This window comes from Callospermophilus lateralis, chromosome 16, assembly GCF_048772815.1.
Source record: "Callospermophilus lateralis isolate mCalLat2 chromosome 16, mCalLat2.hap1, whole genome shotgun sequence".
NCBI classification, from domain to species: domain Eukaryota; kingdom Metazoa; phylum Chordata; class Mammalia; order Rodentia; family Sciuridae; genus Callospermophilus; species Callospermophilus lateralis.
The window spans coordinates 63,082,746-63,095,977 of record NC_135320.1 but is presented as its reverse complement, the minus strand read 5'-3'; the positions used below and the strand labels follow the sequence as shown (position 1 = coordinate 63,095,977).

Below are 13,232 nucleotides of genomic sequence, written 5' to 3'. Positions count from 1 at the left end.
TTTTTCTTTTTGTACTGGGGATTGAACTCAGTGAGGTTCTAGTTCTACCACCAAGCTAGGCCCCAGCACTTTTTATTTTTTGAGAGAGGATCTCACTAAATTGCAAAGATTAGTCTGGAACTTGCAATCCTCCTATCTAATTGCTCCCAAGTTGGTGGGATTACAGGTGTGTGCCATCACACCCAGCCTGCAGGTGGGTTTTCTAAGAACTGCATTTAAAACATTTTTCCCAGCAATGGTTTTAGTTTTGTAAGCTCATTTTCTAAGTGTTTCTTTTTAATTGTATTACTGAACACTGAAAAAATATCCAATTTTAACTTTTTCACAGAAACTTATTTTTTTTTTCACAATTCTGGATACTCAAAACTGCTATTGTCTCAATAACGGTTATTTCCTTAGAAAGTGTTGTTTGTTACATTTTGCATAATGTTTCCGTTCTTAAGAGCATTTTCATTAAATTTGACAATGCTGTTTACAATGATTGGTGTGTTAGATCTAAGATTACAAAAGATCTTAGATATGGATGAATATGCAGAAGACTTAGAGGGAGTGGTCACAGGTGGAAAGCAAGCTAGGGAGGAGTTTTCCTGGAATCCAACAGAAAGGGTTCAAGAGAAAAATTCAACAAGTTAGTTATCGAGATGTTGATATTGAACAGTTTAGTAAAATAAAGGCTGAAATATATATTTGCCTCTGACTAAATAGGAATAGTTTCAGCAGAGTGAAGAGGTTAAAGGAGTTTATAAAGTGCAAGGAGTAAACATGCTGTAGAAGTGGAAACTATACTGCTATGTATTATAAATTTTTACTCTTAAGGTTTGGTTTTGAAAAGAAGGAAGAATAAAGTGCAAGATTATAGGAAATGTGGGGTCAAGGTAAAAATCAATATTTTTCATAAAAATGCTACCAAACCATAAACATCCTGAAAACCTGTGTAATTGGTAAAATATATTCTACAGAATGGTATCATACAATTAAGCACTAATTCCCGTGGTCCCAGTGTTTAGACCACATGATATAAATAGGGCCAAAAGTGATAAAACGTAATATAAGGCAAGAGAATTCAGAGTGGGCTGGGGCTTCACCAAAAGTTTCCTAGAGAGAATCAGGATTGGATGTTCCCTAAAATTAAAAAGAACAGGAAAAAAATTTCGTCAAGGCCTTTCAGAATGGTAGTAGCAGGGGGGAAAGAAGATATTGATTAAGGCAAAACAATTAGAATACAAGTTGCATTTTTAAAAACATTCAGCTAAATTCAATTTCCTCTCATGGTGTTCTTCCTTCAGGGATTCTAAACAACTGCTCAGATTCAACCTTTATTATTCTCCCTGAAAACACTCTCAAACCTGGAATTAGTTCAAACCTGGAATTATTAATGAAAGTAGACATGGATCAAGTTGGAGGAAATAATATAGTTTGAATTGGTTCAGGGCATATGTCCTTTCTTCTTGCCTAAGTACACATATATAATAAATTAGATGTAGAGCATGCTATGCGCAAGATGTGAGTTTAAGCACTTCATTTCTATTAAGTTGCTTCATCCTCACAAAAATCCCATAGGAAGGGCACTCCTGTTGTTCATTTTACAATTGGATAAACCAAGGCACAGACAGACTGGTTAGTTGTTACTCAAGTTGTATTAAATTTGTAAGTAGCAGACGTGGGATTCAAGCTGAGGCTCTCAGGTACTGCTCTACTCTGCCTTTCCCTCTGCTGCCATTGATTCTATATCCCATCTTTATTTTGGTTAAATCTAAGTAAAAGTAATATAAGTTCACGATCTAAAAATTGAAAATGTACTATCCTTTACTGTATATCCTATAATGAAAACCAATAATCTTAAGCCATTAATCACAGGCATCAAAATTACCACTATTTACTTTGTAATATAGTATTTATATTTGTAAATATGTCTTAATACAAATTTTATGAATAATATATTTTGATGTACATTACATATACCTGTATTTTGCAAAATGAACACAAACACTGAAAACCTGCTTCCTACCTGACATTACAAATATTATAGAAAATTAACAGCAAAAACCACCCTGCTTCCCACCTATTCCAGAGCTAATTACCATTCCCAATTTCTGTAATTCATTGTAAGAAAAAAGACATTAGCACATGAGAAAAATGCATTCATCTATTAATATATTTTCTTTAAACACATATGTACACATACAAACACACATGAACACATAAAAACACACTCAAAGTAAAGGAATCAACTTTATAAACTGCTGAGTCTTTCTTTTTTTCAATTGAAAGTATGCCTCTTAACATTTTTCTGCCTTAAAGCATACACATCTACTTCTTTTCCTTTTAAAGGTTGTGTGTCATTCCATAGTAACATTACATTGTAATTTCCTTACCCAATATTTTTATATATTGGTGAGCACTTTCATTGTTTCTGGTTTTTTTCATTTTTCTAACCAACTATCAGATTTGTCATAAAATTAAATATGTTAATGTATATACAGTATATGTTTCTTTTCTCAAGCAGAAAAAAAGTCAACTATAAAATCCAGGAATAACTCAATATGAAATAGGCTGAAATGCAGTGTGATTTTAAGTTATTAGTAAAGTGTGAACAAATACATTTGACTTTTACACTAGAATATCTTTTTTTCTTTTTTGAGTGACACCTAGTTGTAATGTTGGTTCTGTAATGAAATCATCCTGTTCTTGACATACTCTACCTCTGCAGTGAACATTTCTGTGTATAATGATGGGAAAGGACATGGGTAACCAATAGATGCAGCTCTCCATAAACATAGCTTATGGCTTTATTTCTCATTTCTATCCTTTTCCCTTGTCAACCAGGGAACCAAGTGTTCGCTAAGCATGACCCAGAAGATCAGGGTGCATGATGCACCCACCACATACACAAGCGTGAGCAAGGCAGACATGCAACGGACACACACATGACCTCAAACACGCTCCACAGACCTCCCTCCTCCACAGGTCCTGGGTTACAGCTGCTTCTGCTCTGTTTCATCCTTCATCATGTTTCCATCCTCTTTCCAATTTCCAGACTTTCTTTCCCCAGACTTTTTTCCCAGACTTTTTTTTTAATCTCAGTTTTTACCTCCATCCTCCCATCTTTTATATGTGTTCATTTCTTTTTGTGTTTATCATAATTTTTATGAAATCTCAGTCTGAACTAAAAACCACAGGGGAATTTTTAAAAAATTAATAATATTTAACTACATTTAGAGACTAAAAACACTGACTCAAATGGTAGAGAAAATGCCAGATAAAAATGGTAATAAAATAAATCATTCTAAAGAGGACAATGAAGTTAGGTTGAATTCAATGTATATAAAAAAGTTCTTAACAAGAATTTGTTCTTGCTAAGAACATTCATCCATTTTAAAAAATTATTTCCTAAAGCTCTACTGATCCCAGCAATGCTATCAGCATTGGGATATAAAGTAGGAAATAATACAAACAAAAAGTCCTTTCTTGGAGTTTACACATTCTAGTTGGAAGAGGCAGAAAATGAATAAAAGAAATAAACAGGGTATTAGATGGCAGTAAACACTATGGAGAGAAATACAACATGAAAGGGAGATCTAGAAGTCACTGGATTCAGGCAATTTTAAATAAAGTGATCTGAAATAATCAATGAAAAGAAAACATTTGAACCTAAAATAAATAGAAAAATAGCCAGGCAAATATCACAAGAAGACTGTTCCAGAAGCAAGAACAATAGATGTAAGAGGCCAAGGCCAAACAAGGCTACCATACTCAAATGACAACAAGGAGACAGATGAGTGAGAATAGTGGGCCATGAGGTCAAAGGGTCAATGGCAAGCCCACAATTATAGAGCTTTATACGCCACTACAAAGGCTTTAGCTTTCATGTGGCATGAAATGAGAAGACAATGGAAAGTTTGGGGCATAATCCAACTTCACATTTTTCATAGAATGACTTCTAGATATTATGTTGAAAGAGAGTACATTCAAAGGCAAATTCAAATAATCCCCAAAAGAAATGACAGACTTGACTGGTAAGGGTGACTCTAAAGTTTAGGATCTAAAATAACTGGAAGAATGGAGTTGCCATTAATTGGCAAAGGGAAGGAGATGAGATTTTGGTAAAGAAGATCATGAGTGTTTTTTTTTCCAAATATGACAGGTTTGTGATGCTCACTGGATATCTTATGAAAGGATGTTTAATAAGTAACAAGAAGTATCAACATGAACTCAGGGGAGAGGTTAGTCTGAAGATGGAAAGCATGTGACTGATAAGACTCACTTTCTCTTATACAAAAAAGAAGGATGGGTGCTGCTACAGGATGCTTTCATGATTTAGAATAGGGACATGATTGCATCTGGTGACCTCTATTTTATCTGTCAAGATAAAATAGGCAAAGTTATCTAGAAAGAGGAAGAGTTGAGGCTGTTAGTCAGCATTAAATGAGAAGATTGCCAAGTAGTATAGAGGGCCTAACTAAACTCAAAAATTCTAAATTTATAGTAGTTCTAATTCGTGGTTACAGGGTCTTACTTTTGCAATATTCAGTAACCTGTATGCTAAAACAAGGAAGGTTGTTCTTGAATTCAGGCTTAGGAATTTACTGGAGCGGTATGGAGGCAGGAAATAGCAGTAGAAAGTAATGATTCTGGTGAGGGTATTATAGAATTGATAGTGACAGAACTCAAACTGAGCAAGAAGCATAGCTACTAAGCGTTATTTAAAAAATTAATATATAATATAGGAAATTGATATATATATAGTAGTAGAACTCAAATGAACTAGATACCACATAGCAGAAATTATGTTTTACAGCAAGCACCAAAGTCTTTATTCACCCTAACAAGAGCACCACTTAAATAAAATATAGGATGTACATTATGTAGGACATTCGAGGAAGGCAGAAACTTAAAGTTAAAAACCAATCTTTTTTCATAATGGAGACATTTAGTTCACTGTTCAGACAAGTCATCTTTGCATTGTCATTCCAAACTGGTTTCATTTGATTCAAGCCAAAATCCCATGTGATTCTTTCTAACTTTCCCTGGGATTTTTTCAACAGACATAGGCACAATAATATAATTGTGGTCGGTCAAGTCTCTTAACAAAGGATAGAATGTCTTCTCATGACATTCCAAAGAGATGAGTTAGTCCAAGCTGAGGAGAGCAGAAGTGGAGTGGTGGCCTCGGAGGTGGAGGCTTCTGTTGACTTATTTCAAGGAAATAATAATCATTTAGGAAGTTTTCTTTTTAAAACCTGAAAAACACCTACATTTAAAAAAGATAAATCTTGAGATTAGTGACTGCCTTTTTCTTTTTTTTTTATTGGTTATTCAAAACATTACAGCCTTTTTCATCATGCTTCCAAAACATTAGGGTGCCTACAGGTGAGTAATAAAAAGGAATTCCCAAATGGCATTCACAGAGCTCACAGTCTAGCAGTGATGGAGACTAGTCTGCTTGGTTTAAGAAGAAAGGGGCCTGTATTGGAAGGATACTGAAGAAAAAGAGAAATTCAAAGAAGTGGTGAAGAACCAAGGTTAAGAAGGGTAGGAACCAGGCAGAGTACAGACTCAGTGACAGAAGTTTCTGAATTCTTGTTTTAGAGAACTGCTGTTAACATGATTCAGCCCAACCCTTTTCAGTCTCCATACCTCTTTATTCAAAATTCAAAATTTAGAGCAAAACGAAGCTGAATGGCCAACTCTGGATCCATGGGCAGGGTAGAAGGGTAGGAGAAGGTAATAAAGTTTAGAAATAGATACATAGTTTGTTCTAAGAGATCATTCCTGTGGACTAGGAACCATTTTCAGGAAAGAGGAACTCTCAAATCAAACAGGCACCAGAAGTTTCTGCTGAAGGGAAAGAGAGGGAATTTCAAAGATGAAGAATAATAAAGGAAAGAAGAAAGTGTTCAAAATGAAACAAAAGCAATCTAAATATCAGGAAAGAGAAAACAATTCCAAAACAGGGGAGAATGAGTGAGAGTTATTCTATCTAAGAAGAGATTAAGTGCTTCCAAGGGAGAGACCAGCCATTGTGAGGAGACCAGAAGTGGCAGAGCATGATGTGTCCCCACCTTAGTGGATGTCAGTGCAGTGTAACCAAAGCCAAGGGAAGTGATGTGAAATAGGAAAGGTGGTATTAAAAAGATGCATAGTCCACGTTAGGATTTTGAACATGATTCTAGAGTTGCTGATGGAATCAGGTTTGCCTGGCTGCAGCTAGTTTAGTCACAAACACCCATGGGCCACCTGGTACAGAAAGATAAAGGACTTCAGAATCAGAGGGAGCGTGGTGTTACTGGCTGCTTATGTAATGTCAAAATGCACTTAATCTTCAAAATCTCAGTGTCTGCATCTGCACAATGGAAATAACAATCCCTACCATGTAGGGTTATTGCCACTATTAATAACATAAATATACATTTTCTGGAACAACATAAACAATAAAAGTAGTGATTACTACTTCTTACGTTATTTTCTTTCTTACTTTTTGTATGGCCATCTGACTTTCCTTCTTCTTTCAAGTTGGTTGATGTTTGTTGAACACTTATTGAATGTTATGAAAGCTGAGTGCTTTACAAGCATTTTCTCATCTTAGCCTTAAAAAAAAATCCTCTAAACTAAGTATGTCTTTTATCTCTTTTTTGAAGATATTGTCTCTGAACTTTGGAGACTTGATTGACATGCTCAAGATCAGACTTCCAGGATATGAACTGTAGGCTCCCTGGAAGCAGAACCAGTCCAAACTTCTACTGCAGGGCCTCGCTCATTACTCTAAAGGCAGTGTTAATCAGGTTGCATTAGATAAAGCGATAGATATCTAACTCCCATTTATAATTCCAAATGAGAACTTTACATAAAATTGCTATAGGAGTATTCAAAAATAATTATTATTAAGTAATTAAATATGAATACTACTTTGCTTTAATTTTGCTTTTGAACTTCCAGATCAGTGTATCGCTTAGCTGTTCCTTGTGTAAGAAATCACCCCAGATTGTAATGACTTAAAACAAAGAAAAGGTGTTTATTATTACAGTTCATGTTTCCTGTGGATGGTCTGGGTGGTCTTGTGGCCTGTGCCAGATTGACTGATCTCTGTTGGCTTCTGACATATGTATGGAAGTGGTCAAATGGTGGGTTGGCTGGCAGCTAGATGATCTAGCATTGTGTCCTAGTTTCATATTGCTGCTATAACATGTTACCACCAACTTAGTGCCTTAAAAAGGCACAAACTTATTATCTTACAGTTCTGGAGATCGGAAGTCTGAGTGCACTAAAGTCAAGGTGTCACAGGACGGTGTCCCTTCTGAAGGCTCTAGAGGAGAAGCTGCTTTCTTGGCTTTTGGAGCTTCCAAAGGTAGTGGCAGAGCATTCCTTGTCTCATGACCCCTCCCTCCCTCTTCAGAGCCAGCAGTATAGCATCTTCAATCCCTTCTCTGACTTCCCTTGCTTCCACTATCACATCTTCTGTGACTCTGACCTGCCAGCCTCTTTTTTGTTGTTGTTGTTGTTGTTATTTTATTTATTTATTTTTATGTGGTGCTGTTGATCGAACCCAGAGCCTCCCACATGCTAGGCAAGCACTCTACCACAGAGCCACAATCCCAGCCTCCTCCAGCCTCCCTTTTAAAAGAACCCTTGCTATTACAATAAACTCATCAAAATAATCTGGGATAATATCCTCATCTCAAAATCCTTAATTTAATGGAAACTTTAAAGTCCCTTTAGCCATGTAAGCTAGGATATCCACAGGTTCTGGAGATAAACTGTGGGCATCTCTAGGGGACTTTGGGAGCTTATTGGTTTCACATGGATGGCTTCCTCACATAGCTGGCATCTCCTCCTGAAGGCTGCCTCAGGCCCCCAAAACACCAGATCAGGCTCCAATGTGCAAGTACTTGTCTGCTCTCTGCTACTATCACTTTTGGTCCTTGTAACCAAAGCAAGTCACATACATGGTCAACCCAGATTCAAGAGAAAGAAATCTAGTCCAGCCTTTGTGGGAGGATCAATAAAGTCGCATTGTAAGGACTTGGATGCAAGGACAGGAGACATTTGTGGCCATTTTTTACAATCTACATGGCAAGCACAGAATGTGAGTAAAGATAGTAAGACAGGTTCCACCCTGGTTAGAATAATTGAGGTCTTTGTACAGGCTATTTTCTCCACCTAAAATGCTCAAAACCCATTTCTTTCTTTCAGGATAAATTATTTACCTCCCTGTTATCACAGATTTGATATGACCTCCTCCAGGAAGCCTCCTCTAACCCCAAGCCCCATAATGTTCCTGACACCATTATCTTTACACTGTCATTATTTGGTATTGACCCCTAATATAACACTTAACACACTCTATTGAACTCACCTGTTCATTTTTTTTTCTGCCTTTCATCTTAGACTGCAAGCTTTTTATGGAAGAAAATGAACCTTAGTTGTCCTCTCTTTCCTGTGACTTAGCAATATAACCTGTATATAGTAGGTAAATAAGAATTTATCAAATAAACATATTGATAAATGTTTTAGGAACTCCATCCTTCAATTACTGCTAGTTTAATATATACTTCTTAATGAATCCTTGCCCTATAACTATTTTTTTTTCTACTTTGGAACCCAGCATTCTATTGATAAGCTAATTAGGAAAGAAAGAAATTACCAGTACTAAACATTAATCACAGAAAAAGTTTTCCTTGGAATAAAAAGTTAAATTGTGACTTGGAAATTTGACAGCAAAAATTGACTGTAAATTTTCAGAAATCGACGGATTGCTGCCCAGAGTGTTAACTAGGGATCTCTGAGGCTGTCTTCAGCTGGGTGGTCAGTCAAAATTAAGAACCCAAGGCTAACTTGACTGGAATTCCTTCAAGCTAAAACCAAAATAAAAAGCTGAGGTATTTTGGGATGTTTCCAGGAAGGTCTTAAGGGGCTGCCTGATTGCTGCTAATACATAAGGCAGAAGGCAAAGATTTCTGAAATTACATGACTCAAGGGCTAAGATTCCAAAACTGCAGACACAACATGAGTAAGCAAGCCGCTCCAAATTGCCAGTGGAATTAAGGAATCAAAACGGAGATGGTGAGTTACAAGAAACAGAGCTTGTTTGGGGGGAAAAGATACTCTGTATGCCTGTAACTAAGAAAGCCTGCTATAATATAAGCTAAAATGAAATGCACAGATGTTTAATATGATGAAATAGCCAGGGAGGTACCCACCCCCGTGTTATTCTCCAGGGTCTTATTCTATGGATCACACATGGAATAGGGGTGGGTCTTATACATTTTTTCAACTTAGGTAATGATATTTTTATAGCCTGAGTCATCAAGGACAAAAATGAAAAAAGACAGCACTGAAGCTCAAAACAATCACCTTAGCTAATGTTTAAAAATCTTCGGTGTTTCTATTCTAATGTTAAAACTGTCACCATTAATGCACTGAATATTTCACAGAATTTCAGTTAATCTTACCTTAAAACAGATCATGGTCTAATAACAACAATTACAGGTTCTAGGTCTTTTGAAGAAATTTTTGAATACTAAGACTCCAAGGAGAGTATTCCCTACAAGCCCCATTCTTTTCTATTTGAAATGTAGTCTTGTAATTCCCATTTGTATAAATTGGCTGCAGTCTATAGTCATTAATGTTGAATTCTTGTATTTTAAAATTTGAAGCCATAATTCATTTAATCTTCACAATAACCCTGAGAAGTAGGCATAACATTACATTCATTTTTCAAATGCAGAACTAGAAACAAAACATTTAGCCAATTGTCCAGGGTCATGTAACTATCACATGACACACTCCAATCTAAACAGGTGATTCCTGAACCTATTCCACCAATCATAGCACTACACTGCCTATCAGATACACTGTGTCCCTCATCCTAAAGCCAATGTTGACCATGGATACATTTGGGTGATTTGGAAACATCCTAATAGAGTCATTACAATTTAACAAAGGCTGCACACATTCAAGGCAAGAGCTCTACATTCCCAACCTAATAAATATCCCTTGATGGATGTTCAATATGAAAATCTTTATTAGTCTTTTCCCCCAAGACTCATGCAAAATATATATGAATTGGTGGCTTACTATTTTTAAATTTCTCTTAAGATACTTTTATAATTGCCTTATTAATTGAGAGATGAATACAAATCTGAGCCTACAAAGAGATGTGTGAGAAATAATATTTATTTATTATAATTAAACCTACATATTTAACTTTTAAATCTATATATTTAACATTTGACAAAATTTTATTTTTTAAGATGAATATAGTTTACATAATGCTATCAAAATCTGTTGGAATGAAGTATATCATCAGCATGACTGTCTAGTCACATATTTTACAGTTTTATCAAAGAACTGATTTGACTAAAAAAATTAAAACATTACAAAATATTTTTTGGTGGTGCTGGGGATCACATAGGTAAGGGCTCTGTTACTGTGCTAGATCCCCAGTTCTTAAATGGTTTTTTTTGTGTGTGTGTGTGAGAAATGAGCTGGGGTAGGGGATCTTGCTATATTGCCCAGGCTGGCCTTGAACTTGAGATTCTCCTGACTCAGCCTCCCAAATAATTAGGACTACAGGCTTATACCACCACTCTCAGCTCCCAAATGACAATCTTAATATATAAACTTATTATAAAAACAAGTATTAACAATTTTCATTGTTCCCTAATAGTGATTATCCAAAAGCAATAGCTTTATTTGAAATGAATGATGTTAAACATTTAAGAGCTTTTTATCTAGTCATGTTTGACCAAAAAGATCTTAAAGCAGTCCTTTATCAAAGATTTTGCTGCTTGACCTTTTAATCTTTTACCATTTCATCCATTCAAAAGCTTGAAGCTTTTGAGGATTTTTTTGAGGATTTTGCCATATTTTAATCTAAAAGCTATATATAGAGAAAAATGCAAAGTCAACCATTGAAGTAAAAGACAATATTGGTATAAGAATGTGTAAATTCTCTCAGCAGCTTTAAGTCAACCTCTTTCAAGCCAATAAAAATTAATTTCCAAATCACTTACTACATTTTATTGTAATTTTCTAATTATGACTTGAATATTATCTCTGATATCTCTATTCAACAAAAGCATAAGTTTAAACATTTCTATATATTTATATTTGTTGAAACTCAAATTTGATTTGCTATTTATGCTACCTCTATTTCTCTCATTTAGCAGTGGTTAGCCTCTGCTATATACAATAAGTCCATTTACAATTCTGATTTGAGTTTTCTTTTTTTATTTATGTATGACAGCAAAATGCATTACAATTCTTATTACATATATAGAGCACAATTTTTCATATCTCTGGTTGTATATACAGTATATTCACACCAATTCATGTCTTCATACATGTACTTTGTATAATAATCATCATCACATTCCACCATCATAAATTACCCTATGCCCCCTCTCTTCCCCTCCAGCCCCTCTGCCCTATCTATTCCTCCCATGCTTCCTCTCCCTATCCCACTATGAATTAGCCTCCTTATATCAAAGAAAATATTCAGCATTTGGTTTTTTGGGAATTGGCTAACTTCACTTATCATTATCTTCCCTAACTCCATCCATTTACCTGAAAATGCCATGATTTTATTCTCTTTTATTGCTGAGTAATACTCCATTATATATATATGCCACATTTTTTTTATTCATTCATCTATCGAAGGGCATATAACAGCCACATCAATGTTTATAGCAATTCACAATAGCTAAACTGATTTTGAGTTTTCAATAAGAAACCATTTTCCACATGAATTAATAAATATAAGGGATGACATAGCATATTCTTTAAATCATTAAGATTGTTAGATAAACTTTGGTAAATAGATGGAGAGACTTCAGAAAAACACATTGAAATGATTTCATTTAAGAAGGTTATTATGTGCTGGATGAAAAAGAGTGTTAATATTAATACAACTTAAATTAATGTAACTATAACAATGTTTAAAATTTTTAAAAATTCAACTTCTTTTTTATCCTTATCAGACCAGAAACATAGCATTCTTTTTGAAGAAATTTTCATTTCAGGAATGAGAGTTTTCTTAATTTGTCCAATTTCTGTTCTGCTTCATTCTTCTTTTAATATTTTGCTTACTCGAGGATAAATTTCAACAGGCTGGACTTCAGGAAATGGTCTTCGTTTCAAGATCTGCACACATTGGCGGGCATCATCAATTTTTTCAAGAAATTTTAGTGGAGACACATAACAATGTTGACACTGTCATTAATTCAAGCTGCTGCTCTCTCATTTCTTTCATTCTTTCAATTTGTGAAATATATTCTTGATTAATCAGATTGCCAACATCACAGAGAGCTGTTGGGAAAACTGTTTTGTTTTTTTTTTTTCTGTTCCAATGTATCCATAAGCTCCTTAAAATACTGGAGAACAACTTCCTTATCACCTTGGACCATTTTCTCAGAATAAGATTTTTGTTCTAGCTTTTCAATAAGGTGAGAAAGATCTGTCCAGTGTGGATCAGTTAACTATTTAAGCAGTTTTTGAGGTGTGTCCTTTTCTTTCAGATCAGCACTTTGAAGGTCATCTATAGAATAACCATGATGTTGACCTATAGTGAGGCAATGACTACACACTAATTTTTTATCTAGTAGACAATAAACATTTAATGGCTGCCAATAATGTTCAGGGTAGGTGACAATATCTGGATAGTCTTCTTGCTGGTACTTTTCAATAATAGCCCTTAATGCAAAATTAACAGGTAATGATTCAATATCAGTTGGAGCAATTTCAATAACACTTCTGCAATTAGGGTACTTGAGTGGAATTCGTAAAGGTCTCTCTATATAAAAGTTACCAGATGCCTGAAGAACATTTTCCAAACAATTTCTACAAAATGTATGAGAACATGGTAGTACATGAGAATCTTCAAATATACTGTAACAAATGGGTCACATTAACTCATCCTCAGAATTTTGCATTTCTTTATTGATCTCCTGATTCAGATACTATATATGCTTTATCTTCTCCAACTTTTCCAGATTCTTTGTTATTCACAAAGAGCTGGGAAAGTCCATCTTGAGGACACAGAACTCCTCAGCAGCCACCAGATGAGAGGGGCCAGGTGTCCCATTATAATTAAATCTATTTAAATCCCTGTCCTCACCTCTCTATTTAGCTAGCAAGAAATCCCTGCTGTTATTAGGGCCTTATCTTATATAGTATCAGTTTATTGAGAATGGGGGCATGTTTATCCCTTGGTCATCACTTAGAATCTCCAAATG

The 13,232-nt window shown here is 35.1% G+C and overlaps 1 pseudogene; it reads right to left on the bottom strand.

The window, feature by feature from the left end:
- Positions 1–11,720: 11,720 nt before the first annotated feature.
- LOC143382388 (tripartite motif-containing protein 59-like) lies at positions 11,721–12,929 on the bottom strand (annotated as a pseudogene).
- Between the last annotated feature and the right edge of the window lie 303 nt (positions 12,930–13,232).